The 26,587-nt window shown below is 42.0% G+C and overlaps 1 protein-coding gene across 1 annotated transcript in view; it reads right to left on the bottom strand.

Moving 5' to 3' along the window:
* The window catches only part of cntnap2 (contactin associated protein 2), a 1,677,584-nt gene that overhangs the window by 635,097 nt on the left and 1,015,900 nt on the right, over window positions 1-26,587 (bottom strand). The window lies entirely within an intron of this gene.

Below are 26,587 nucleotides of genomic sequence, written 5' to 3' on the forward strand. Positions count from 1 at the left end.
GCTGTTGGAGCATGTAAGTGGCAGCTCCATGAGATGGAGGCTAGTCACAGAAAGGCAGCTAGTAAGTCCTACAGCGGTACCTCTTGTAGGGCTGCACAGTGTTCTCCCTTCTCAGAGGGGAGTATAGGGGGTCAAGTTTGGGCTCCACTTGAACAGGGGAGCAGAACATACCCCTAGTACACTTAGGGTGCGGAAAACCTATGGGAAAACACTTACCATCAGGGAACTGCAAAACTTGAATGTTCCCAGTATCAACCTAAACATGGTAGGGCACGGAATTGAAATGAAAGAATGTTCTAAGTCCTAACAGATGAAAACCTGGAACCTCCCAACCTCCAATATTAAAATTTGGAGGCATCTTATCTTAACAGGGAAAGATCTTCACATCGAGGGAACTCTGGGACACATTAAGGAACGTCTTAAAAACTACTTCCTGAGAAATGTGCTACCCTCATCAGACACCGGCACCTCAACGACCACGGAGGATGCCGAAATAGTAACTAACCTACTAATAGGAACCAGGGAGATTGGTAGTGGATAACAGATCTATCTGTATGCATAGAATTATTCTACCGACACTTAAAATTCAGAAGTACAGGGGCATACCTTAGAATTCTTCATTCCATTATCCTCCAGTTCAGCATGTACCGAACTGAATGTTCATGCTTACAGGGAAAGAAACAACTAAAGCGCATACTGAACTACAGTGCCCATATATTATAGGACTTATGGAGGACATCCACACGAATCACAGGGATTTGTGTCCTAAATATCCTTCTCATAATTTAGAGGTGGTTGCCACTTCATCTTAGATTGACTAATTTGAATACTTCGTACTTTATATTCATTACAAATGGGAACCTTTGGTGCAACTAAGGGATTGATCCTAGGGTACTACATGGCAAGCATGGTATTAAAATACGCTTGCTATATAGGACTCATTGAAGGTGCCCACAGATGTATTTAACACAACAGATCGTCTGCGGTCCACCGTTAACACTTTCTTACGGCAAAGTCAGTTCAGCCTTTTGGGATGTTGATTTTTATGATGATGTCATATAACATGGCAGTACTTTGCCGTAAGAAAGGGTACAGCCTTTATGGAGGCTTCCAGGGAACTAAACCAGCCATCAGACTGGTAGTAGAATAATTGGCATTAGGGGCTGTGTGACAGCCACATGATATCGGACCTTTACATAATCATAGTACAGAGCGCTACACGCGTCACTCAAGAAATTATGTGGGGGTCATTCTGACAGACTTATGAAACAACCAAACACAGTTACCCGTCTATGGAACCACATACTGATGGGCCTTGGATTGGGATGCTACTAATTCCATCTCCAGCTGTGGGGGAGATGGAATGCTCAGTAGGCATCACTACTAACGTTGGGCATATATACCTGGGGAAGTGAGAGCTAGTCATGGCTTTAAGTCAAATTGTTTTGGGTTATAACACCAGTATGTTAATCTACAAATTGACAACACCACCGGAGTAGCATATGTCAACCATATGGGTAGAAACATATCGACACCATTTGACTATCTGGCCAACACTATTTGTGAATTGAATTGAATTGAATCCTTCTTGTCAATCAGACCTTTCGGTCTGAACGAGATGTTGTTGCCTGCAGCCATACATGTAATACTAGCAGCACACAATGGACACGGGCTGGCATCCGCCGCGGTGAGTTCACCGGGTACCTCCACACTGTGATGCAGGCAATAGTCTTAGAGTCACTGTCTCTATTAATCTGGATTAATAGCGTATCCAGATAGAGATTGGATATCAGCATCCAACTACCAGGGAAACTGAATTTAGTGGCAGACAACAGGTCACGCTAAGTCCAAAAACTCTGTATGGATGTTGGATAAAATATGTATTGCTGGAACAGCTGGTATGGAACACCAGATAACGACCTATTCACATCCATGCTCTTACCAGTTATCAAATTATGTTCTTGGGAGCCAGAACCTGGGGCAGTGGTTCAGATGTATCTTCGCTGATTGGGGGATCATTTGTGCATCCCTCCCTTTGCCTCATCAGTCGGTTATTTAGGAAGAAACTATAGACTTCACGTCTCGAATCTTGATATACCTGATTGCCCTACGCAACCGGGGTACTGGTGATATCAACATGGGTCAGAACCATACATCACCACCCATCATAGACCTAACTTACTGGGTCTTCCCGCAACAAGGGGAGTTACCCATCACTATTATATATTAACCTATTTATTTAGAGTTGAAAGCACCTCTTCTACACCTGGGACCGACGGACCGAATGCGGAATTATTTCAGCGGGTCACAGACTGTCCACCTAAACATCAGTACTTGGTATCATCTAGTAATGGGAAGTACTGTCACAACAATAATCATCACCCACAGATCTATGAACATCCCGTCTGTTCTGGAATTCCTGGCAAGCCTCCATTACGATGAGAGGCTCAGTCATAGTGCCATCAACTGCGCCAGAGGTGCTCTGTCAATATACCTGTCGAAGGTACAGAGCGGCATTCTGTTGGGACAAACCCTGGTAAACAAACTCATGAGGGGCATTTTAAAATTAATCCCCAAGAACCAGGTACTCCCAAATATGGGATGTGAGCATTGTACTGACCATGTTAAGAAACTGGTCTCCAGCTACAGCTCTGTTCCTACGGAAACTGACTATGAAAACAGTCATGCTGATGGTCCTGGTCACGCCACAAGGGTCCAGTCACCACAGAAAACAAGGTTGGACAACATGATTATTTCATCTGGAAATTAAGGTTTACATCAGTGTAATAGTCATACAGAACAGACAGGGGTCAGCAGGCCTAAAAAACAGAATTCAGGGCCTACCCTACAGATGGTCGTCTCTGTATTATAACACACTTACTATCATACTTGAAGTATACTAAGATCATCAGAGGGGAGGAATGTCACTTTAATCAGCTACTAACAGCCATTTAAAACAGTGACAGTCCAGACCATCTCTGGATGGCTAAAACAAGTCCTAAATAGGCTGGAGTGGGAACTAGCATTTCAAATCTCACTCCACCAGGGCTGCAGCTACATTAGCAGCTATGAAGTTGGACGTACCAATGGACCAAATCCTCAAGACAGCAGGATGGCCAACGGAGGAATTTTCCAACAACTTTATAACAAACCAGTCATTGAACCTGAAACATTTACAGAAACAAACTTAAGTTCTGTAATATAATAGACCCATAAATAGGGGCAATAATTGGTGTTCATAATTTTACTGTTGGATTTCAATATCGTATTGATGTCTAATGTTGTTAACTCTACTCTCCCCAAAAATCAAGGCAGATGTGATGCATGGACTCGTTCCACGGCATGAAATCACAGAGCTTTAAAATCTTCACGTAGTCACTCACGTGACTCCGAAGTAAAATAGTAAGATTAAACGAGAACTTACCAGTTTGAAGTTTGATCCTTATTTTATGAGGAGGAACGTTGAGGACTACGTGCCCTCCGCTCCCACCCTTGATCATAGTCTGAACTGGTATCTGTTGTCTAATCTTACTATGTTTAGTCATTATAGTTATCTGTGATTCCACACCGCTGCTTTGAAGAATGACACGCATGCGTCGTAAGCGGGTTCTTCACGTAGTCCTCAACGTTCCTCCTCATAAAATAAGGATCAAACTTCAAACTGGTAAGTTCTCGTTTAATCTTACTATTCTGCATGGTAGGCTGCTCTGGAAGGTTAGGTCCCAGGAAGAGCGAGCTGACCCAATAGACAATTGGCTTCATGGAAGGAAGGAGAGGGTGATGGTAGAAGATTATTGGGTGCATGTTGTTCAAAGCTATCACTAGTTCTGTCCTCTACACACTGGGGACAATTTACAGACTTTTGCTGTGCCTAGTCACATGTGACAAAGTATTCCATTCCATTATTTTTCAGAGGCAAGTGGTGTGCCTCAGGGATCGCTTCTGGACTCATTGATGTTTGCAGTTCATTTCAACAATTTGGATGAGAATGTACAAGGCATGATTTATAATTTTGAAGATGGAAGTAAAACCTGTAGTGTCGCAAATGGTGACGATCTTATCAAAAATTACAGCTGGATCAGCTGGTCAAGTGGGCGGAGGAATAATGAATGAATGAATGAATGAATGAATACGTTTATTGTCATTGCACAATACTGTGCAACGAAATTCCATTACATCTCCTCCGGTTAAAAACAATACAAACACGACAACCATTGACACATATGTACACTTATTAGTAAAAATAAATAGGTGTTTTAAAAGAATTTAAAAGAATTTGGCGGCATTTCTTAGAATTACATTTTGCTTCCCCAGCATTCTCTGTTGGAATTTAGCTCTTTTATCGCACATGGGTAGAAACTATTCTTTAGTCTACCGGTGCGAGCCTTCAGAGTCCTGAATCACCTCCCAGAGGGTAGCAGAGTAAAAAGGTGGTTGGCAGGGTGGGATGTGTCCTGCTTGATATTTGTGGCCCGGCGCAAGCATCGGGCCCTATATATGTCATCCAAGGAGGGCAGTTGGGCGTTTGTAATGTTCTGCGCAGTTTTTATAATTCCCTGCAACGCCCTCCTCTCAGCCACAGTACAGCTAGCAAACCACACCAGGATTCCATAGGAGAGGATACTCTCCACGGCGCATCGGTAGAAGGACAACAGCAGCGGCTGTGAGACGTTTGCTCTCCGCAGAGACCTCAGGAAATACAGCCGCTGATGTGACTTCTTCACGAGAGTGACGGTGTTCATTTGCCATTTAAGGTCCTGGGAGATGTTTATTCCCAGGAACTTAAAGCCAGTGACTCTCTCCACCATGTCTCCTTTGATGTATAGAGGAGCAGGTTCCTCTCTCCTCTTCCTCCTGAAGTCAACGACCAGCTCTTTCGTCTTCGATGGATTGAGTACCAGGTTGTTTTTGGTACACCAGACAGTCAGTTTTTGGACTTCATCCCTGTAGGCAGACTCGTCGTTGTTGCCTATCAGTCCCACCACAGTCGTGTCGTCCGCAAACTTAATGATCCTATTTGTACTGTGTGTTGGTATACAATCATAAGTGTATATTGTGTACAAAATGGGACTCAGCACACAACCTTGTGGCGCTCCTGTGCTGAGCGTCAGGACCGGGGAGTAACTGGACCCCATCCTGACAGTCTGTGGGCGATCTGTTAGAAAGTCCCTAATCCATCCGCATGTTATTGCATTAATACCCAGATCAGACAGTTTGCCCACCATTCTGCTGGGGATGATCGTATTAAATGCAGAACTAAAGTCTACAAATAACATCCTCACATATGAGCCAGGACGCTCCAGATGTGTCAGTGCAGAATGTAGAGCTGTGTTGATGGCATCTTCCGTTGATCTATTTGCTCTATACGCAAATTGATGCTGATCCAGGGTGGGTGGGAGTGAGGACTTAATGTGGGCCAGGACCAGCCGTTCAAAACATTTCATCACGGTCGAAGTGAGAGCAACAGGTCTATAGTCATTCAAGCTCTTAATGAATGTTGTTTTGGGTATAGGAATAAAATCTAATGCAGATAAGTTCGAGGTGTTACTTGGTGGGAAAGCAAATCAGGGCAGGACCTTCACAGTGAACTGAGCACTGAAGACCACTAAGAATTGACCTTTGTCGAGTAGAGGAATTGAGGAGTGCAGGAGTACAGTTCCTTGAAAGTGGTGTCATAAGTAGATAGGGTGGTCATAAAGTATTTCAGTACATTGGCCACATTAGTTGTACTGTTGTACTGTGTTCAGTTTTGGTCACCTTATAGAAAGGATGTGATGAAGCTGGAAAGAGTGCAGAGAAGTTTTGCAAAGATGTTGCCAGGACTCGAGAGCCTGAGCTATAGGAAGAGGTTGGGCAGGTTAGAATTTAATTGCAGGAGGCCACGGGGGGGGGGGGGGGGGGGGATTTAGAATTGAATTTAATTTAATTGAATTGAATTGAATTGAATCCTTTATTTGTCATTCAGACCTTTCGGTCTGAACGAAATGTTGTTGCCTGCAGCCATACATGTAATAATAAACAACACACAATAAACACAAATTAACATCCACCACAGTGAGTTCACCAAGCACCTCCTCACTGTGATGGAGGCAAAAGTCTTAGAGTTACTGTCTCTTCCCTCCTCTTCTCCCTCTGCGCTGAGGCGATACCCCACCGGGCGATGGTAAGTCAGTTTTTACAGAGGAATAAAAAAATAAGAGGGGAATAAATAGAGTGAATGCAGTCTTTTACCCAGTGTAGGGAAATCAAGAACCAGAGGATATAGGTTTAAGGTCCGGAAGTGGCGGCGCTGGTGAACGGCTGCGGCTCGCCTGCAGTCCGTTTGTCTTTACTTTTGTGTGTTGTTTTTTTTCGTTTTGTCTAGTTAAGGTTTTGGTTTTTAGGTTGTGTTTATGTGGGGGTGGGGGGGGGGGTTGAAACGGGGCTTGCTTCGGAGGAATGCGACTTTTTTGTCGTATCCCCCTTCTCTGCCTCCGTCTGCGCTGAGGCCTAATGGCGGAGCTGGCGACCTCGAGACTCCGGAGGCAGCCAGTCAGGACTCACCCTGGGCTCGCTCCCGTGAGGGCGGCCCAGCTCGGGACTCGAACGGCGCTCCCGTGAGGGGCTGTGACGCTCCCGTGAGGGCGGCCTGGCGAGGGGCAGAGACTCTCCCGGAGGGGCTGTGGCGCTCCCGTCGGAGCGGCCCAGCTCGAGGGAGGAATGGGGTGCTCCCGTCGGAGCGGCCCATCCCGAGGTGGAATGGCGCTCCCGTCAGAGCGGCCCAGCTCGAGGGAGGAACGGCACTCACGTGAGGGCGATCCGTCTCGGGGCTGGAACGGTGCTCGGGTGGCTGGGACGGCGTTCTGGCGGCTATGACCTGAGTCCTGGGTTCAGTCGCGGTCCAGCGGCTGCATACGCTGAACTGGAGGGCGGCAGCTTCGACCACCCCGGGTCGCGGTATTTGAGCCGGCCCGTTGCGGGGTTCGGTGAGCCGCGGGACTGTTGTGCCATCGCCCGGTGGGGAATCGCCTCAGCGCAGAGGGAGAAGAGGAGGGAAGAGACTGCAGCCCTAAGATTTTTGCCTCCACCACAGTGAGGAGGTGCTTGGAGGATACACTGTGGTGGATGTTAATTTGTGTTTAGTGTTGTTTATTATTGTATGATTGTATGTATGACTGCAGGCACGAAATTTCGTTCAGACCGTAAGGTCTGAATGACAATAAAGGAATTCAATTCAATTCAATTCAAGGTGAGAAGGGAAAGATTTAATAGACATCAATGTTTTCACATCGTGGGTGGAGGGTATATGAGACGAGCTGCCAGAGGAGGTAGTTTAGTTTAGGGACACAGCACGGAAATGGGCCTTTCGGACCTCCAAGTCCGCACCAACCCGCGATCCCCGCACTACCCGACTCACTCTAGGGACAATTTTTATTTTACATTTACACCAAGCCAATTAACCTACAAACCTGTATGTCTTTGGAGTGTGGGAGGAAACCAAGGATCTCAGAGAAAACCCATGCAGGTCATGGGGAGAATGTACAAACTCCGGACAGACGAGCACCCATAGTCCGGATCAAACCTGGGTCTCTGGCACTGTAGGCAGTAGCTTTATCGCTACGCACCATGTTGAGGCAGATACTATAACAGTTAAAAGACATTTGAACAAGTACATGAATATGAAAGGTTTAGAGGGACATGGGTCAAACCAGACAGATGGGACTAGCAAAGATAGGGTATTTTGGTTGGCATGGGCATCACCCTAAATGGGGCTGTTCCACTTGGGTGACCTAATCTGCGAGTTAAGAAGAGTGTCTTCGACCTTCAAGCTCGAGGGCACTCGCCTGGAAAGCCTCGAGCTGGATCGACCGTCCGCATTGAAACCGCTAGCTGGATCGACCGACCGCACACACACACAAACACAAACACATTGCAAAGGCGGGGGCCAGGGAATACGGGGGTGTGCTGTCTAAAATTCACACCCGCGATGAAGAGGAAGGTAAACGGCTGCACAGTGTACGGTAAGTCCTTTAGAGAGCGCGGGGGGAAGTGGGGGGGGGGGGGGGGGGAGAAGGGGAGAGAAGGAGAGAGAAGGGGGAGAGAAGGGGGGAGAAGGAGTGGAGACACCTTTAAGAGGTATAATAAAGTTTAGCGGGCATTTAAACTTCCGGTCGGTTTTCCTTGGTCCTGAAAACTCCAATGAGCCAATCAAAATGCCCGGTCAGCGAAGGAGATTGCCTCCAGCTGCCCTCAGCTGCCTGTAACCAAATAGCGACCCCACTCCACTGCACTATGAGTTAAAAAGAACCATGCCGACCAAATTTTACTCGCGGAACTATTTTCAACATGCTGAAATGTTTTCCGCGACCTAGCTAAGGCCACGAGTATTCGGGAACTTCCCTCGAGCATGAAGGAGAGTTCCAGCTACCTCATAGGACCTTGTGTCGACCATGCTGCGAGTTTGAAGGTCGAAGACACTCTTCTAAACTCGCAGATTAGGTCGCCCCTTAATTCTACCATAGGAACAGAACATTAAGATGTTACAGAGAAAGGTTGAACAAGTTAGGGCTTTATTCTTTGGAGCGCAGAAGGTTAAGGGGGGACTTGATAGAGGTTTTTAAAATGATGAGAGGGATAGACAGAGTTGACGTGGATAAGCTTTTCCCACTGAGAATAGGGAAGATTCAAACAAGGGGACATGACTTGAGAATTAAGGGACTGAAGTTTAGGGGTAACATGAGGGGGAACTTCTTTACTCAGAGAGTGGTAGCTGTGTGGAATGAGCTTCCAGTGAAGGTGGTGGAGGCAGGTTCGTTTTTATCATTTAAAAATAAATTGGATAGTTATATGGATGGGAAAGGAATGGAGGGTTATGGTCTGAGCGCAGGTATATGGGACTAGGGGAGATTATGTGTTCGGCACGGACTAGAAGGGTCGAGATGGCCTGTTTCTGTGCTGTAATTGTTATATTTATATTATATGGTTATTAAGGACCACATCTTAGATGACCACTGACTTGTTTTCGTTTTTTTTTTGCAACAATATCTTATTTTTGCACAGGCATTCTCTTTTTCATTACCTTGTATCATTTATGCTTTGGCTTGATACATATTTAGCCTATCTACAGGTGATCTCAATGGATTTGAGAGCAGTACATTAATACTGTGGAACAATACGTCAAATAAAACATGTTCGCACTGAGCAACTATTTTAATCTATTGACACAGAGGTAGGTACAATATCTATAAACATGAGAGTGCTTTAGGGACTCTTTTGGCACTAGCTAGAGATTGTCTATATATTCATATTTATCTGGCAGTTATCTAGATACAAACTACAAATGGTAAACTTTTATGCATTCTTTCTCTTGGAAATAAGCCACAATCTGAATACTGAAACATCATAGACAGTTAATAACTTTCCAGAGTACTTCAACAATTATTATATGACCTCCAACTTTAGTCACTTCTGTATTGTTTTGCTACCTCATTCCTTTCAACATTTGGCTGAGCTTCATATCTCACATGCGGTGCATCACATCCATCCATCTCTGTATCCACCTGCCCCAGTTTAAACAACATTGAATGCCTCATTCATCCTGTTATCATTCCAAGCTCAATTTCTTCACTGTTTTCTTCACACATTCAAATTTGCTTTGAATCTTCCTCTCTGCCAACTTCCAATCATCTATCCCGTAACCTTTTAGGGTGATTTTTTCCGTGACTTGCCGACACCCGTCATAGTCGCTGCAGGTCGCCGAATATTTTCAAAATGTTGAAAATACTGCGGCGACCAGAAAAAGGTACGACTACTCGCGACCAAACAGGCATCACCCCGACACATGCCTCTCTTTTTCTACCCACTGCAAACATGAGATAATCGAAAACTCCACTGCCATGCTATTCTCATGATTTTCCCCATTCACTTTTCATCTCCTTTCCCTGCTAATCTATAACTAATTTCTAACACACCCCTCCTGATTCACACTCCCTAAATCCTCCATCCCTATGTTGCTCTCATTCTGACTTCTTGATCATTCCTAAATTTTTATTTTCTATCTTTGTTAATTTTTCTTCCTTTGTTAATAACCACCCCAGTTACCAAAGTCCTAAAATCTGGATTACTTTCCCTAAACTCCTCTTCTCCTCTTTCTTTTTCCTCTAAATAGAAAGCAGCATAACAATTTTTGTACTAGATTAAAAAAATCATTGTTGAACCAGACTGTGCACAACTTTATGCCACTTTTTGGACCAGATATCAGCTAACTCTTTGAATTTTTATTCAGCTGCCCTGATGGCCCTTGAGCGGTTTAGTCATAGAGTCTTACAGCGTGGAAACAGGCCATTCGGTACAACATGCCCACACCAACCAACATATTCCATCTACACTAGTCCCACCTCCCTGTGTTTGGCCCATATCCCTCTAAACCTATTCTATCCATGTACCTTTCTAAATGGTTCTTAAACATTGCGATAGTACTGCCTCAACTACGTCCTCTAGCAGCTTGTTCCATGCACCCACCACCTTATCCCATTAAATCTTCCCCCCTCACCTTAAACCTATGTCCTCTGGTTCTCGATTCCCCTACTCTGGGCAAGAGACTCTGTGCGTCTACCCGATCTATTCCTCTCATGATTTTGTACACCATGATTTTGAACATTTTGTTTGATTATATTTTATTTGATAAGGCTTCTAAGAAACGCCTCACTATGTTCTCTGTATGCTATACGTGTTAAGTGGATGCACGTTAATGTGTTGAAACAAGGTTCAAGGCATGGTTTTCTGTGGTTATATTATCAGCTTTGGAGGTCTGTGACATGGTTGAGTAATCCAGGAAACAAAATGATGGATTAAGTATTTAAATTCAACTTCCAATGTCTGGAAATAAAGCAATCTGGGTTTACTAATGGTGACCATGAAACTCTGCTAGAAAACAGACATGTTCATTAAAAGGAAAACCTTCTGTCCTTAACCACACTATGTGACTTCTAATTGTCATCCAGAGCAGCTTAGTCAGGCACTCATGAGAAACAAGAGAGAAACAATAAATGCCAACCCTGTTAACAATGCCTCAAATTGGAAAACAAATGAACAACACAAAGCTCTTTGCTGACAATCTGAGTGCTGTGAAACGATGTTCTTTCTGCAGGTACTAATGAAAACATAATTGGCACTGTAATTTTAGAGAAATATACTATAGCATTATAATAGATTTCTAAAGTAAAGTGCATTGTACAAAATATCACATTGCTAAATCTGGATTTAAATAATCCAAAATAAAATTCATGGCAATGCTCATCTTGCAGCCACATAATTTCTTATACAAAAGTACCAACGTCTCACCAAAACCCATTACACACTTGAAGGTCACAATTTTAGGAATGCTCTTGGGCTGCATCAGTTTGTTCATGTTATTAGCCATTTGATATCATTATACTGTTGGAAGTTTTCTATTATATCCAAGACTGATGGATTCCATTTTACTCTTGAAACATAGAATTTAGTCTGGTACTTTTACTTAGAAATAGGAGTTTGTTAAATGTATTTTGCTTATCATTGAATACAAAGGGTTAAATCTGTAAATCACTATTGAGCCACAATGTACACCTAATGGAATTCACACTCCGGCGGTAATTGCTTTTCCAGGCTAAACCCATTGTATTCAAGCAGGGCAGAAATTACTGCTGTCTGCAACAAAACTTGTCTTGACAGTTTATTACTCCATTAAAATGTTTAGATGTGGAGGTAGAAAATAAACAATGGGACTAAGGAGGAGAAAGTGAAAGGAAAAGAGGAAAAATTAAAAGTATCAGAATGCACAGTCTTTTCATGAGTCAGATGGTTATGAATTTTAACAGGTACACAATGTGCAAAATGTTAGGAGCTTTGCCAACATTCACAACATTGCCATCAATCCAATCTGTCCCAATCATCAGATACAATCACCATATTTATCATCTGAAAACAGACCACAAGAAAAATACTGGATTAGGAAAGAAACTTTAGTGTATTTAATGCAACCTCTGAACTGTTTATTACTGTCACTGGTACCAAGATAAAGTGACAAATATTGTTTTATGTGCCATCCAGGCAAATCATAGTTTTCAGGATGGAAAAAAAATTAAATAGGAGGGCATAACTTTAAGATGAGAAGGGTGAAGTTGTACGGGACAACATTTTTTTTACACAGAGGGTGGTTGGACGAATACAGATGGGGACGAGTCAGAGTATAGAAGTGAGATCGACCGACTGACCAAATGGTGCCAGCACAACAACCTGGCTCTCAACATCAGTTAGACCAAAGCACTGATTGTGGACCTTAGTAGGGGAAGGATGGGGACCCACAATCCTGTTTAAATCAATGGGACGATGGTGGGGAGGGTCAATAACTTCAAATTCCTGGGCGTGCATATATCAGAAGATCTTTCCTGGACCCAGCACACCGATGCAATTGTAACGAAGGCACATCAGCGACTCTACTTCCTGAGAAGATTACGGATATTCGGAATATCGAAGAGGATTCTCCAAAACTTCTACAGGTGCACGGTAGAGAGCATTCTGACTGGTTGTATCGTGGTCTGGTTTGGCAACTTGAACGTCCAGGAGCGAAAAAGACTGCAAAAAGTTGTGACCACTGTCTCGTCCATCACCGGCTTTGACCTCCCCACCGTCGAAGGGATCTATCGTAGTCAATGCCTCAAAAAGGCAGCCAAAATCATCAAAGACCCACACCATCCTGGCCACACATTCATCTCACCACTGCCATCAGGCAGAAGGTACAGGAGCCTGAAGACTGTAACGTCCATGTTCAGGAACAGCTTCTTCCCCACAGCCATCAGGCTATTAAACACAACAAATAAGCTATGAGCTCTGAACTGCAAAAGACTATATTATTATTTGTTATTTGCACTATATTTGTTATTTATTGAAATTTTTCTTTTTTTCCCGTTATATACAATGTTTACATTGCAGCAAGTAAGAATTTCATTGTCCCGCCCGGGACATATGACAATAAAACACTCTTGACTTGACTCTTGAGTGCCTGGAACGAGATACCAGGGATGGTGGTTGAGGCAGATGTGATAGTGACATTGAAGAGACTTTTGGAAAGGGCATATGGATATGCAGGGATATGCAGGGAATAGTTATGTGCAGATAGATAAGAGATGGTGTGGGCATCATGTTCGGCACAGACATGGTTCTTGTGCTGTGCTGTACTGTTCGTGTTGTACATCATGCATGAATACATCAAGGTAGTACAACAAAGAAAATACAGCGAGTGCAGAATACATCATTATAGCTACAGAGAAAGGACAGGGAAAAAAGTGCAAAGGCTGCCTCGAGGTATATTGGAAGTAGGTATTCATCCAGAGCATATGAGAGATACGTTCAAGAGTAACTGCGTGGAGGAAGCTTTTTTGAATCTGGTGGCGTGTGATTTCAAGCTTTTGTATCTTCTTCCCGACAGGAGCTGGGAGAAGACAGGGTGACTGAGGCATGAATCATGTATGGTTCCTTATTATATTGGCTGCTTTCCTGAAGCAGTGTGAAATATAGATGGAGTTTTGTGTGATGTAGTCTTGTGCAGAACAGTTTCCCCACAAGGCACAGACCAGGAATGTTCAGGTCTATTCCTAACATGTGATGATGTGGCTCACCCACTGTAGCAGTTTTTTAAAATAATTAAGAGAGCAGAGGTGTGGGGACTGCAAATGGTCTCAGTTTCCTTTAGTTAGGTGAGGAGAACTAGCCAGGAATTACGCACTTTATTCTTATTTAGTAATATTAATTTGTAAAGTCTCCTAAGTAAAAGTAAGTATCCTTTATATATTGTCATTCAGACCTTTCAGTCTGAACGAAATTTCGTGCCTTGCAGTCATAACATAGAATAAAATAACAAAAAACACACAATAAACACAGATTTAACATCCACCACAGTGAGTCCACCTCACAGTGAGTCTTAAAGTCCTTGTCTCTTCCCTTGTTGTTCTCCCTCTGCGCTGAGGCGATCCAGGCTTCCGATGTTGTGACCCCGCCGGGTGATGGTAAGTAAGTCAGTCCCGCGGCTGAATCCAAGCTCCGCGAACGGGCTGGTTCAAACTCCGCGGCCCGGGGTGGTCGAAGCTGCCAAAGCTGCCGCCCTCCTGTCCAGCGGATGAAGCCGTTGTCGCGGGAGCTCCGAAAAAACAGGTCTCCAACCTGTGATTTGCGAGCTCCCGATGATGTCATCCACTGGGCCCGCAGCCGAGCCTCTATAGTCGGGTTGCCGCCACCGGAACGCCGCCACAGCCCCGAAGTCAGGACGCCTCCGGATCCCCGCCACAGCCATTGCTTCCAACCCAATGGAATGAACATTGAATTCTCCAATGTTAGGTAACTACATAACTCTCCCTCTCCCCCCATATACCCTCCATTCTTTCCCCACCACCCTCTCTGTGTCCCACCTGCACTTACACCTATTTCTCCCCTTCCCTATACCTGTGTTCCTTCCTCTAACTTCACAATTCGCAACTCTTCGTTCCTTTTGTCTTTTCATCTCTGCCCTTAGTCCAACCAATTGCCGATCAAAAAGCCCTCCTCACCGGTATCAACGTATTATCTACCAGGCTGTTATGCCCTCATCATTTCCAGCTTTTTTCCCCCAACCCTACAATCAGTCTGAAGAAGGATTCCAACCTGAGGTATCACCTTTCCATCTTCTACAGAGATGTTGCCTGACCCACTGAGTTTCTCCAGCACTTTGTGTCTTTGAATGTAATCTCCTGATCTCATTGGAAACAATAATCATAAATACATTTGTAGTGGTAATCGCTCCGACATTGGGCAGAGATGCATAAAGTACAGCAATAGGCCCTTTGACCCAACTCATCTACTCTAGACCTATTTGCCTTTGTTTGACCAATATCCCTTTAAACCTTTCCTATTCATGTGCATGTTAAAATGTCTTAAATGGTGTTCTGTACCTGCTTCAAGCACTTCAGGACCCACTGAGTTGCAGTGAAAGAGGATCATCCTCAAACCTCAGGAAATTATTGCTGATGAATCACACAAAGCATTTCCAGTGAAGTTCATAAATAGAAGGCAGCAATGCAGTCATCATTAAGTTTGCTAAAAACTGATCATCTTTACATGGGATTCTCCACACATTCACATGAAACTCTGCCAGGTTCTTCTGGACTTCAGAACTTCATTAAAGAGAACAATGGACATAAGATCTTGAGTTGAGAAATACATTTATATAATTGAATCATAAACCCTTGTGCATTATGTGAGAGATTGATCATGCATAAGATTTCAAATGTTGTGCTTGGGATTTACTTTCCTCATTATTTCTGGTTTTCTGTATGGCAGCAACATAAATTTGGACTACTAGTTTCAGTTGATAGATTTCTCAAAATCTGACAACGTGCATCATCCACTGGTTGTACCTTGTTCTTTTATGCTGCTTGCAGAGCTATGGCTCTAGAAACACTCATAAGGTAGGTGCCAGCGCACTGAAAGGAATTTGGATTACTCCGTATTATGAATAATGATTAAAAAACCCCAACAGAATATAGAAAAGTCCAAAAATAACAAAACTAATTCCAAAGGATAGAAATGAAACTAAGAATTTTTACACAAAATTTGGAATTCATTTTGGATACAATTGACATAAATTTACAGCAGAGATCCAGACAGCATTGCCCATGAAAGTGAAGCCTGGGAGGTTTACGGATCTTATCAAAATGCCAAGATTAAAGTAGAGCCCTGCAAGTATTTCTCCAAGATTTTTTATTACATATACTACACTCAATAAAATGAGAAGAAACAATAATAATGACAGTTAAAATTAAAGTTGAAATGACATTGATTGAATTGAGGAAGGTTATTGTCACTTCATTAAAGAAGACCAGTTTAACCTGCCTCAAAGCAGCGTAAAATGTGTATATTAACTTCTAGTTACCAGCAGAAGTATAAGGTAATTAAGAAGCAACGATAAATTACTTTACAATAGGTTCAATTTTATTTGGTTCCCATTTGCAAGACACTTTGATAATCTCATTCAAATGAACTGGAAATGTCAAACTCTCTTCCTGCAATTGCAAAAAAGGTGCAGCTCAGTGGGCTATTTGAAGGGTGTTTCTGTTGAAATAGCGGCTGGAAACAGTGGTTATTAATGCTGACTTTAAAATATAAGAGCGCTCAAGTATCTTTGAGTATTTAGTTTAGTTTACAGATACAGCACAGAAACAGCCCTTCGCCCCACCGAGTCTGTGCCGACTAGCAATCCCCGTACACTAGCACTATCCTACACACATGGGGCGATTTACAATCTTTACCAAAGCCAATTAACCTACAAACCTAAATGTCTTTGGCGTGTGGGAGGAAACTAAAGCACCCGGGGAAAACCCACCTGGTCCCAGGGAGAACAGACAAACTCCCTACAGACAGCACCTGCATTCAGGATCGAACCCAGGACACTGGCGCTGTAAGGCAGGAACTCTACTGCTGCACAACCATGACGCAAGAATCCTAAAAATCGATGCCTATCAAGTTGTTTTTTTACATTTTTTAAAACTAAATGCATCTCACATTTGCATCAATGTGACCAAACTAATGGCACAAATAGTCAATTATTTGTGTCAACCACAGATAGATAGGGAGGTGAAGAAGGCATCTCATCAGCTGCGACATGGCGTACATCCTGTTATGAAGTTTGGAAATGCGAGTTACCTCACACTTGGAATATTGTGTGCAGGTATGGGTGTCCCACTGCAGGAACAATGTCATTAAGCTAGAGAAGGTGCAGAAAAAATTCACAAGGATGCTGCCTTGATCAGAAAACTGGAGTTATAGCAAGAGATTAGATAGGCTGGGTCGATTTTCTCTGGTGCAACAGAGGCTGTGTAGTGACATGATAGAAGTATACATAATTATGAGAAACATAAATCGGTGGATAGGCATCTAATAATAGTTGTGGGGTAGTGTGGTGTATGCTATAAATTAATTTGAAATGTCTATAACAAGGGTACAGTAATGCCATAATCAGTGAGATTGTAATCTTTATATAGACTCGACAAATCAAATACGTACTAAAAGTCTCAAGGATGAATTTCTGAAATATTCTAGATCAGTGTGTTGAGAAACCTACAAGAGATCAGGCACAATGCAAAGGGAAAGGCCGATTTAATAGTTTTGTTGTAGCAAGGTCCTCAGAGCAAAGTAACCATAATATGATAGCTTTAGATATAGTTCGTATGATTGCACAATTGGTTATGTAAGATTGGGAAACTAAATTATAGGAAAATCTGTGGATAGCAATTGAATTTCTGCCTTATCGCAAACAGAACAGAAGAATGGCGTTGAGGTCAAAGATTAGCAATGCTCATGTTGAATGTTAGAGCAGTCTCAAAGGCTGAACAGGCTACTCCTGCTATTTTGTATGTACTTAGAAACATAGAAAATAGGTGCAGCAGTAGGGCATTCAGCCCTTCGAGCCAGCACCGCTATTCAATATGATCATGGCTGATCATCCAAAATCTGTACCCTGATCCTGCTTTTTCCCACATCCCTTGATTCCATTAGCCCGAAGAGCTATAACTCTCTCTTGAAAACATCTTGTGAATTGGCCTCCAGTGGCACAGAATTCCACAGATTCACAACTTGGTGTGTGAAAAAGATTTTCCTTTATCTCAGTCATAAATGGCCAACCCCATATTCTTAAATTGTGACCCTTGGTTCTGGACTCTCCCAACATCGGGAACATTTTTCCTGCATCTAGCCTGTCCAATTCCTTAAGAATTTTATATGTTTCTCGATGATCTCCTCTCATCCTTCTAAATTCCAGTGAATATAAGCCAGTCTATCCATTCTTTCATCATATGTCAGTCCCACCATCCCAGGAATTAACCTGGTGAACCTACGCTGCACTCCCTCAATAGCAAGAATGTCCTTCCTCAAATTAGGAGACCAAAACTGCTCACAATACTCCAGGTATAGTCTCACCAGGGCCCTGTACAACTGCAGCAGGACCTCCTTATTCCTATACTCAAATCCTCTCGCTATGAACACTAACATGCCATTTGCTTTCTTGAACGCCAATATGCCATTTGCTTTCTTCTCTTCTCTAGTATTGCTCTTGGTAAATTGGAGGATATGCAGTTTTTGGTTCATAATGACAGAAAAACATAAGGAAAAAGGTCTCACATGTATCATGATCATAAAAGTCTGTAAGTATTCTCAACAACCTATGGCTGTAGAAGTACATAGTGCTTCAGTTTCACATGGAAGATTCAAAAGTTCTTGTCATTATTTTCATTTTATGTAAAATATGAAAGATGACCAATGAGAAGACATTCATCTGTTCAGCTGAATCTATTCTCTGAAGTAAAAGGTGTTATTTAAATATTTAGTTGTAAAATCAACAGAATTTCATCATACACAATATCAACATGAAATAATACCTTACACAGTCTTACATAATAACTAACATGTTATAAAAGGGAACTGCATATGCTGGTTAATACCAAAAATAGACACAAAATGCTGGAGTAACTCAGGCAGCATCTCTGGATGAGTTTCTAATTTCTCCATTTTCGCCAGAGATGCTGCCTGACCCGTTGAGTTACTCCAGCATTTTGTGTCTATCTTTGATACATTATAACTTATGCACTGGGCAAAATAGATTAATGACAATTCAACAGTCCATACTTCCTTTAAATTGTGTGTAAGAGTCTACAATTTACAAGGCAAATTCAGTTAACAATCTTTCTTTACAACACTTAGATCTGAATTTAATTTAAAAGAGATGTTTTAGTAATGCTTTAAAATTTAATTCCACATATTTTGTAGGAAGAATTTTGAAAAACATCCAAGCACATACTGCTGGAGGAGGAAAGAGCAGCATGGAGTCATTGATGTGTCTTTGGAAACTGTGATCATTGCAATTACCCAAACTGCAGGATCAACCTTCAATGAGGCGAGTGAGGTCTCTGAACGAGCATATTAGGCCCAGGCCTAATTGTAGCCCTTTGAGAATTTTGCCTAGTAAACCTACAAAAAAATCTAGGTAATTTATATTAAGATATCGCTGCTAATTACTAAAGTTCATAAATGATTAAATCTTCAGAATATATAATCAAGAAATGCAAATTGAGCTTCTCCAGACTAGCATTTCATAATACCAAATCAGATTTGGATGATAAGGTTTGATAATATATTGAAATTTCTATGAATTAACTTAGAATTCACTAACATTATGAATGTTATGAAATAGATTAAAATTTGCGTTAAATGTATTTTCAATCAGCTAATTGTATATAAATTAGCATTTTGGTTTGTAATTGGCTTTCAAATATCTTTTAGTCACCACCAGAAAATAGAAAACATGCACAGCAAGGGATTTCATTGTTTTGCCCCCAGGTTATACGAGCAGATGAATAGATATTGCACAGTAAAGGTTAAGTCTGGATTTTAAACCAACTCAATATTTAGTGCTTTGTGGATGTTTGTAACATTGAGTTTTTTTTTTTCAAAAGGTAGAAGAGCTATAATAAAACAAGAAACAGAAGCAAGAGTGGACTATTCAGACTCTCAAGCCTGCTCCATCTTTCAATATAATCTTTCTGTCTGAATAAGGGCTCCCACCCAAATGTTCGTCTGTCCATTTCCTCCCCAGATAGACAAAAAAAGTTGTAGTAACTCAGCGGGTCAGACAGCATCTCTGGAGAAAAGGAATAGGTAACATCTCGAGTGGGAGGAACAGCATCTCATATTTTGCTTGGGCAGCTTACAACCCAGTGCTATGAAAATTGATTTATCTAACTTCAAATAACTCCCGCATTCCCTCTCCCTCCATCCCTCCCCCTCCCGTCGTACCAACTTCAAAGTCATCCTCACCTAACAATGGCCTGTTTCCTTTATCATCGTCATTTTTTACCTTCTCTCTCTCGTTTCCCTTTCCCCTGACTCAGTCTGAAGAAGAGTCTCGACCTGAAACGTCACATATTCCTTTTCTCCAGAGATGCTGTCTGACCTGCGTTAATTACTCCAGCTTTTTATGTCTATCTTTGGTTTAAACCAGCATCTGCAGTTCCGTCCTACACATTCTTTCCCCAGATGCTGCCTGACCTGTTGAGTTCCTCCAGCACTTTGTGTTTTGCTCATGATTCCAGCATCTACAATCTCTAGTGTCACCACATTTCAATATTATCTTTCACCTCAATATCAATCTAACCCTTGATTTTCTTAATATCTATAAATCTATTGCTTGAATATATTCAGCCATGAACAATTCTTCACCTTCTTGAGTGGAAAAATTCAAAGTTTCATGAAACTCTGGGTTAATTTTTTTTTACAAATTCTCTGATCCAAATGGCTGAATCCTTTCCTCATTCCCATATATAATTTCAGTATGATCACATTTTATAAATATGATCCCTTGTTCTGGACTGCTCAACTGGGGAAAGCAGCAAACCTGCATATATGTCATCAATGATTTAGTATGTTTCAATAGGACAATCTCTCATTCTTCTAAACTCCACCTGTCTCTTGTTTTTTTTGCTGCCAATAAATAACATTGTATTTTCCACATTTAATTCTATTAATCACTCAATTAGCCAGTCTATAACTCCCTGAAGACATTCTATATTCTTTCACCACCTACATTGCCAGCCAACTTTGTATAATCAGCAATTACTACATATTATTCTTGATCCCACTGTCCAAATTAGTGATACAAATTGTGAACAGTGGAGGCATCAGCATCAATTCTTGCCTCGTCAAAGTCCCCTAATCAGAAAATGGCCTCTTTATTTCTATTTTCTGTTGTTGTCCATGAACCATGCATCAATCATGCCAGTTTGTTGCTCCCAATGCTATGTTCTTACACTACTTAATAACCCCCCCAACACCAGAGGACTTCATAAGTTCATAAGTTCTAGGAGCAGAATTAGGCAATTCGGCCGACCAAATCTACTCCACTATTCAATCGTGGCTGATCTATCTTTCCCTCTCAACCACATTCTCCTCAAAACCTCCGACACCCGTACTAATCAGGAATCTGTTAATCTCTACTTTAAAAATATCCATTGACAAACCTCACAGACTTCTGTAGCAATGAATTCAACCGATTCACCACTTTCTGATTAATGAAATTCCTCCTCATCTCCTTTCTAATGGGCCAGTCTCACTTAGGCGATGTTTCAGGCTGTCAAGTTGCCGGCAGTCGCCTGTAAAACCAGCAACTGGAACGGTGACTGTTAGAGTGGAGCACACACACACATCGTTTCCTTCACCAGCCCGTTATGCAGGCGGGGGACAGGGCAAGCGGCGGGAGCGTTGACTGAGTGAAATTCACACGGTGCAAAGCCAAGGTGATACCGCGATGAACAGGAAGGTTGGCACTGTAATTAAGACTGCTAAAACAAAGTGTACGGTAAGTCATTTAAAAGAGGGGGGGGGGGGGGGAGAAGGAGGGAGAAGGAGTGGAGAAAACGTTTAAGAAGCCAGAGATACACGGCTGTATTTTAATTTAACATTACCAGTCGGTTATCCTTGGTTCTGAAAACTACTGCTTACGTTTTTTTTCCCATTGAACCAAAGAAATTCACAGGTCAGCACCAGCTACAACCTATGAGAACCTAGGAGAACCTTCGACCTCCTGGCAACTCACTAGGACCTCCTAGCGACCCATCAACGGCACGAGAATACTCGCTTCTCACCATGGCTGCTTCATTCTGGTCGCAGCTAATTTTCCAACGTTGAAAAATTTGCGGCGACCATAATGAGGCCGCGACTAGTTCCCAGAATGCGGGAACTCCTCACGAGCATGAAGGCGACTCCCCGGCAACCACCCGCAAACATGAGGCAGTCGCCTAAGTGGGACAGGCCCATTAACGTACGTCCTTTGCCTTCTGAGGCTATGGCCTCTGGTCCTAGACTCTCCCACAACTGGAAACATCCTCTCCATATCCACTCTATCCAGGCCTTTCTTGTTCTGTAAGTTTCAACCTCCTCATCCTTCAAAACTCCAGCGAGTACAGGCCCAGTGCTGACATCATATGTTAGGACCTGAAAGTCACCTGGTTTGTTCTCAACCATTCCGCTTGTCAAAAACCTTCCAAATAGAACTTCACTTTCATAAATCCATGTTGTCTCTGCCAATTCCATTATTATTTAAATGCCCTCTCATTACATCCTTAGACTTCAGTCAGTTAGAATTGGCAAAGGGAGATGCAAAAATCAAATATTAGAGGGCACAGCTTTAAGGTGAGAGGGGCAAAGTTTAAAGAAGATGTGCAGGGCAAGTTGTTTTGACACACAGGGTGGTGAGTGCCTGGAACGTGCAACCTGGGGTGGCTGTTGATGGCACTTTAGAGACTATTGATAGGTATAGGGATATGCAGGGAAAGGAGGGATATGGATTATGTGCAGGGCAATGAATGAGAGGGCATTTAAAATAATAGTGGAATTGGCAGAGACAACATGGATAAGAGATGGTTGGCATCATGTTCGGCATGGGCATTGTGGACTGAAGGGCCTGTTCTTGTGCTGAACTGTTCTATGTTCCATAATATTTCCTCCACCCTGACCTTCAACACTGATGCTTCTCAGGGTAGTGTTTTCAATCCACTACTCTATTCCCTGCATACCCACAACTTTGGACAAGCATAAAGCCAACTTGATCTTTAAATTTGCTGATGACACCACTGTTGTTGGCCCAAAATAACAACAATGCTGAGAATGAATACAGGAAAGAAAATTGGGGAACTTGGGTCATGGTGTCAGAATAATAACCGAACCCTTAATGTCGGCAACTCAAAAGAGTTGAGTGTTGACCGAAGGAAGCAGGGTGGGAGAGGGGGGAGTTGGGGATGAAAGCAACCCTCCCTTGCCGACAACTTCTCCAAAGCCTCCACATGCTACCAGTAATGGGGTGACCAGAACTGCAGAATACCCTATAAATGCAGCAAAACCACATTTTCTAAAGCTACAACATAACTTCCTGATCCAGTGTCCAGCCCAATGAAGGCAAGCATACCACATGCCTTCTTTACCACTCGTTACTTAGTATTGCCACTTTCAGCAAACTATGGACTTGGACCCCAAGATTCCCATGTACACCAATGTGCATTATTCTGTTATTCATTATTAATTGTATTATCAGTTGCATTTATCATTTTCAAGTTTGCTGTTCATTCTATCAGCTTCACACTAACAAGAATTGTATTTGCACCCTGACATAAATAACGATAAATAATCTGAATCTGTATCGGATCTGATGGATTCCAACAATTTCCCTTCTATCAATACCAGACTAACTGATCTATCGTTTCCCTTTTCCTTTTGCTATTTGTTTTTAGCATTTCTAATTCATAAGAAGCATTCTATTATCTTTTAGATATTTTATTTTAGAAACTGGCAATTAGTGCTACTGTCATCATGAATACTTCCTTCAAAACCCTGTAGTGATGGTGATCAGGCTCTGTGGTTACGACTATCACTTTCATTAATTTATTTTTCTTTTATTTGTTGTAATTCTTCTCCACATTCACTCAGGACATGTTGTTCACAGATACAAATACTTGTTTAACCTTTCGCTATTTTTTCATTCCTGCTATAATTTCTCCTCTCCCAGTCTATAAGTGCCCAAATTAAATTCAACTAATTTTCTTATTGCATTTGTATGGAATCTTTATTAGTCTGCTTTTACATCTCCCACTCATTTACTTTCATATTGTGCTTCCTTTTTCTTTTCCGCAATTTTGCCCTTTTTTGCGAATTCTGTTTTTTTTTATTATTGTCCGGTTTGAAATGCTTTTTGAAAGCATTAAATGCCTTTGCTTTTGATCAAATACCATCTTTAGCTTCCCATTAAAAGTTAATGAAGGTGTCAGGAAATAGTTCAATGGATAATTGCTTTTCATGCTCTGGAACTTTTTAAATGCTTAAAATATGTTTTTTAATGTACTTTCAGTAATTTGAATACCATACATTTTGCTATTACATCGACTGATCTTTCTAAAGGCTATTATGCACCATTGTTTTCTTAATCTTCACTGACCTTTTATTAATTATTTCTAGCTGATTTTGTTGCTTCTTTTCAAACATTACTCAGGAGTTCAATTCTAATCTGCTGCTCATTTATGCATAGTTAATCCTCAGTGATATCCCACCTTTATTTCAAATCTCCAACCTTCTGATTTTAAATCTCTTGGAAACAATTCAAAATTTTTATTAATGAACGAAGGGAGAGAAATGAATGCTACGTTTAAAAGTCAAAATCTATCAAATTTGGATGCTTTTGCACGTTATCTGTGTGCGTGGTTAATTCATTCTTGAGGGAATGGTGGTTCCCCACTTCCATCATAGATGAAGCCCTCACACGTGTCTCCTCGGTACTCCACAGCTCTGCTTCAGCCCCTCCCCCGAGTCGCAACAGGGACCGAGTCCACTTAGTCCTTACCTTTCACCCCATCTGCCGTCGCTTACAACACCAAATCCTCTGACATTTTCGCCACCTCCAATGGGATCCCAACATTAGTCACACCTTCCTATCTCCACCTCTTTCCACCTTCCGCAGAGACCGTTCACTTCAGATTAAAGCAACCCTTCCCACCCAAATCACCCCCTCCCCAGTTACCTTCCCCAGCGACGATGTAACACCTGTCCCTCTACCTCCTTCCTCGACTCTGTCCAGGGACTCCAACAGTCCTTTCAGGTTTGGCAGAGGTTCACTTGCACCTCCTCCAACCTCATCTACTGTATCCGTTATTCAAGATGAGTACTCTAGTACATCGGCGAGACAAAGGTGAATACCTTTGCTCAGTCCACACGGACCTACCTGATCTCCCGGTTGCCACACTGACCTTTCTGTCCTCGGCCCGCTCCATTGTCAGAGTGAGACCAAAGGCAAATTGGAGGAACAACATCTCATATTTCGCTTGGGCACCTTACAACCCAGTGGTATGAATATTGATTTCTCTAACTTCAATAATCCCCGCTCTCACCAAGCCTCCTGACCATAGTCGTACCAGCTTCAAAGCCGTCTTGTTGAGTCTCATTGTCTGTAATTCGTTTTCACCGAGCACACGGCTAACAATCGCCCGTTTCCTTTATCATCGTTACTTTTTTGCATCTTTTTCATTCATTTGTTCTATATCTCTCTACATCACCATCCATATCTCATGTTTCCCTTTCCCCTGACTCTCAATCTGAAGAAAGGTCTCAACCCGAAATGTATTTTCGGGTTTTCTCCCTTTCTACAGAGATGCTGTCTGACCTGCTGAGTTACCCCAGCTCTTTAGGTCTAACTTTGGTTTAAACCAGCATCTGCAATTCCTTCCTACACATGTTAATTTTTGGAATAATTGTTAACCCTTTGAATTATTGAGCAGAGTGATTACAGGTTTAGTTGACATGTCAAGATTGGTCAATTTAATGCACGCTGAGAAATAGGTTCTTAAGTTAAAGGAGCAGAATTAGGTCAGTTGGCCCATCAAGTCTACATTAACATTCAATCATGGCTGATCTACCCTCTAATTCCCAATCTCCTGCCTTATCCCAATAACTCCTGACACCTGTACTAATCAAGTATCTGTCAATCTCCTCCTTAAAAATATCCATTGACATGGCCTCCGCAGCCTTCTGTGCCAATGAATTCCACAGATCCACCACCCGCTGACTACAGAAATTCCTCTTCATCTCCTTTATGTTAAATATCAGTTAGAAACCAAAACTTCTATCGAATTGATTCGGAGAAAAACTGGAATGTTTTTTTTTTGTTTTTGTTTTTTTTTTGTACAAGGATAAAACATTCGGCATCTACAATTATACAATTATTATACAGCTTCATTTTTAACCTTATAACTTAAATTAGAAAAAAGGAAAAAAGGAAACAAAGGGAAAGCAAGAAAAGAAGAAAGGAAAAAATGAAGAGATAAAATAGAAAAGAACGAGAAAAATACCCCTAAGCTACCAAAGCAGTGCAGCAGAGAGAAAGAGGAATAAGAAAAGATGGAGATATAGTTTGCCGCTCCCCCCCCCCCCCCCCCCCCCCCCCCCCCCCCACCCATCGTAGCATCGGATTTAAATTTAAATTTGTGTTTCACCATACTATTGTTGTAAAAATTCCGTAAAGGGTATCCATGTCTCAAGAAATTGATCTGGTTTTTCTGCCAAGATAAGCCTAATGTTTTCCAAGTGTAGTGTCTCGGACATATCTGTAATCCACATCTTCACTGTGGGAATGTTGTCTGTTTCCAAAATTTAAGTATTACTTTTTTCGCCATTATTAGGCCGTAGTTGAGGAAACGTCTTTGAAATATCGTTAGCTTAGAACAGGCCTCTGACAAACCTAATATGATCAGTTTTTTATCTGGGTCCAATTTAGTTTTAAGTATTTTGGAAAAGGTATCAAATATTCTCCTCCAGAAGTTTTGTAACTTTGTGCAGGAAGCAAAAGAATGAGTTGTAGTCGCTTCATGGAGGAGACATTTATCACAAATAGGAGAGACATTTGGGAAGATCTTGTTCAATTTAGACTTTGAGTAATAAAGTCTGTGCAGTATTTTAAATCGTATCAGGGAGTGCCTAACATTAAGACAGCAGTAATGTATGTATAAAAGGC

The sequence above is a fragment of the Amblyraja radiata genome, chromosome 2, assembly GCF_010909765.2.
Source record: "Amblyraja radiata isolate CabotCenter1 chromosome 2, sAmbRad1.1.pri, whole genome shotgun sequence".
NCBI classification, from domain to species: Eukaryota; Metazoa; Chordata; class Chondrichthyes; order Rajiformes; family Rajidae; genus Amblyraja; species Amblyraja radiata.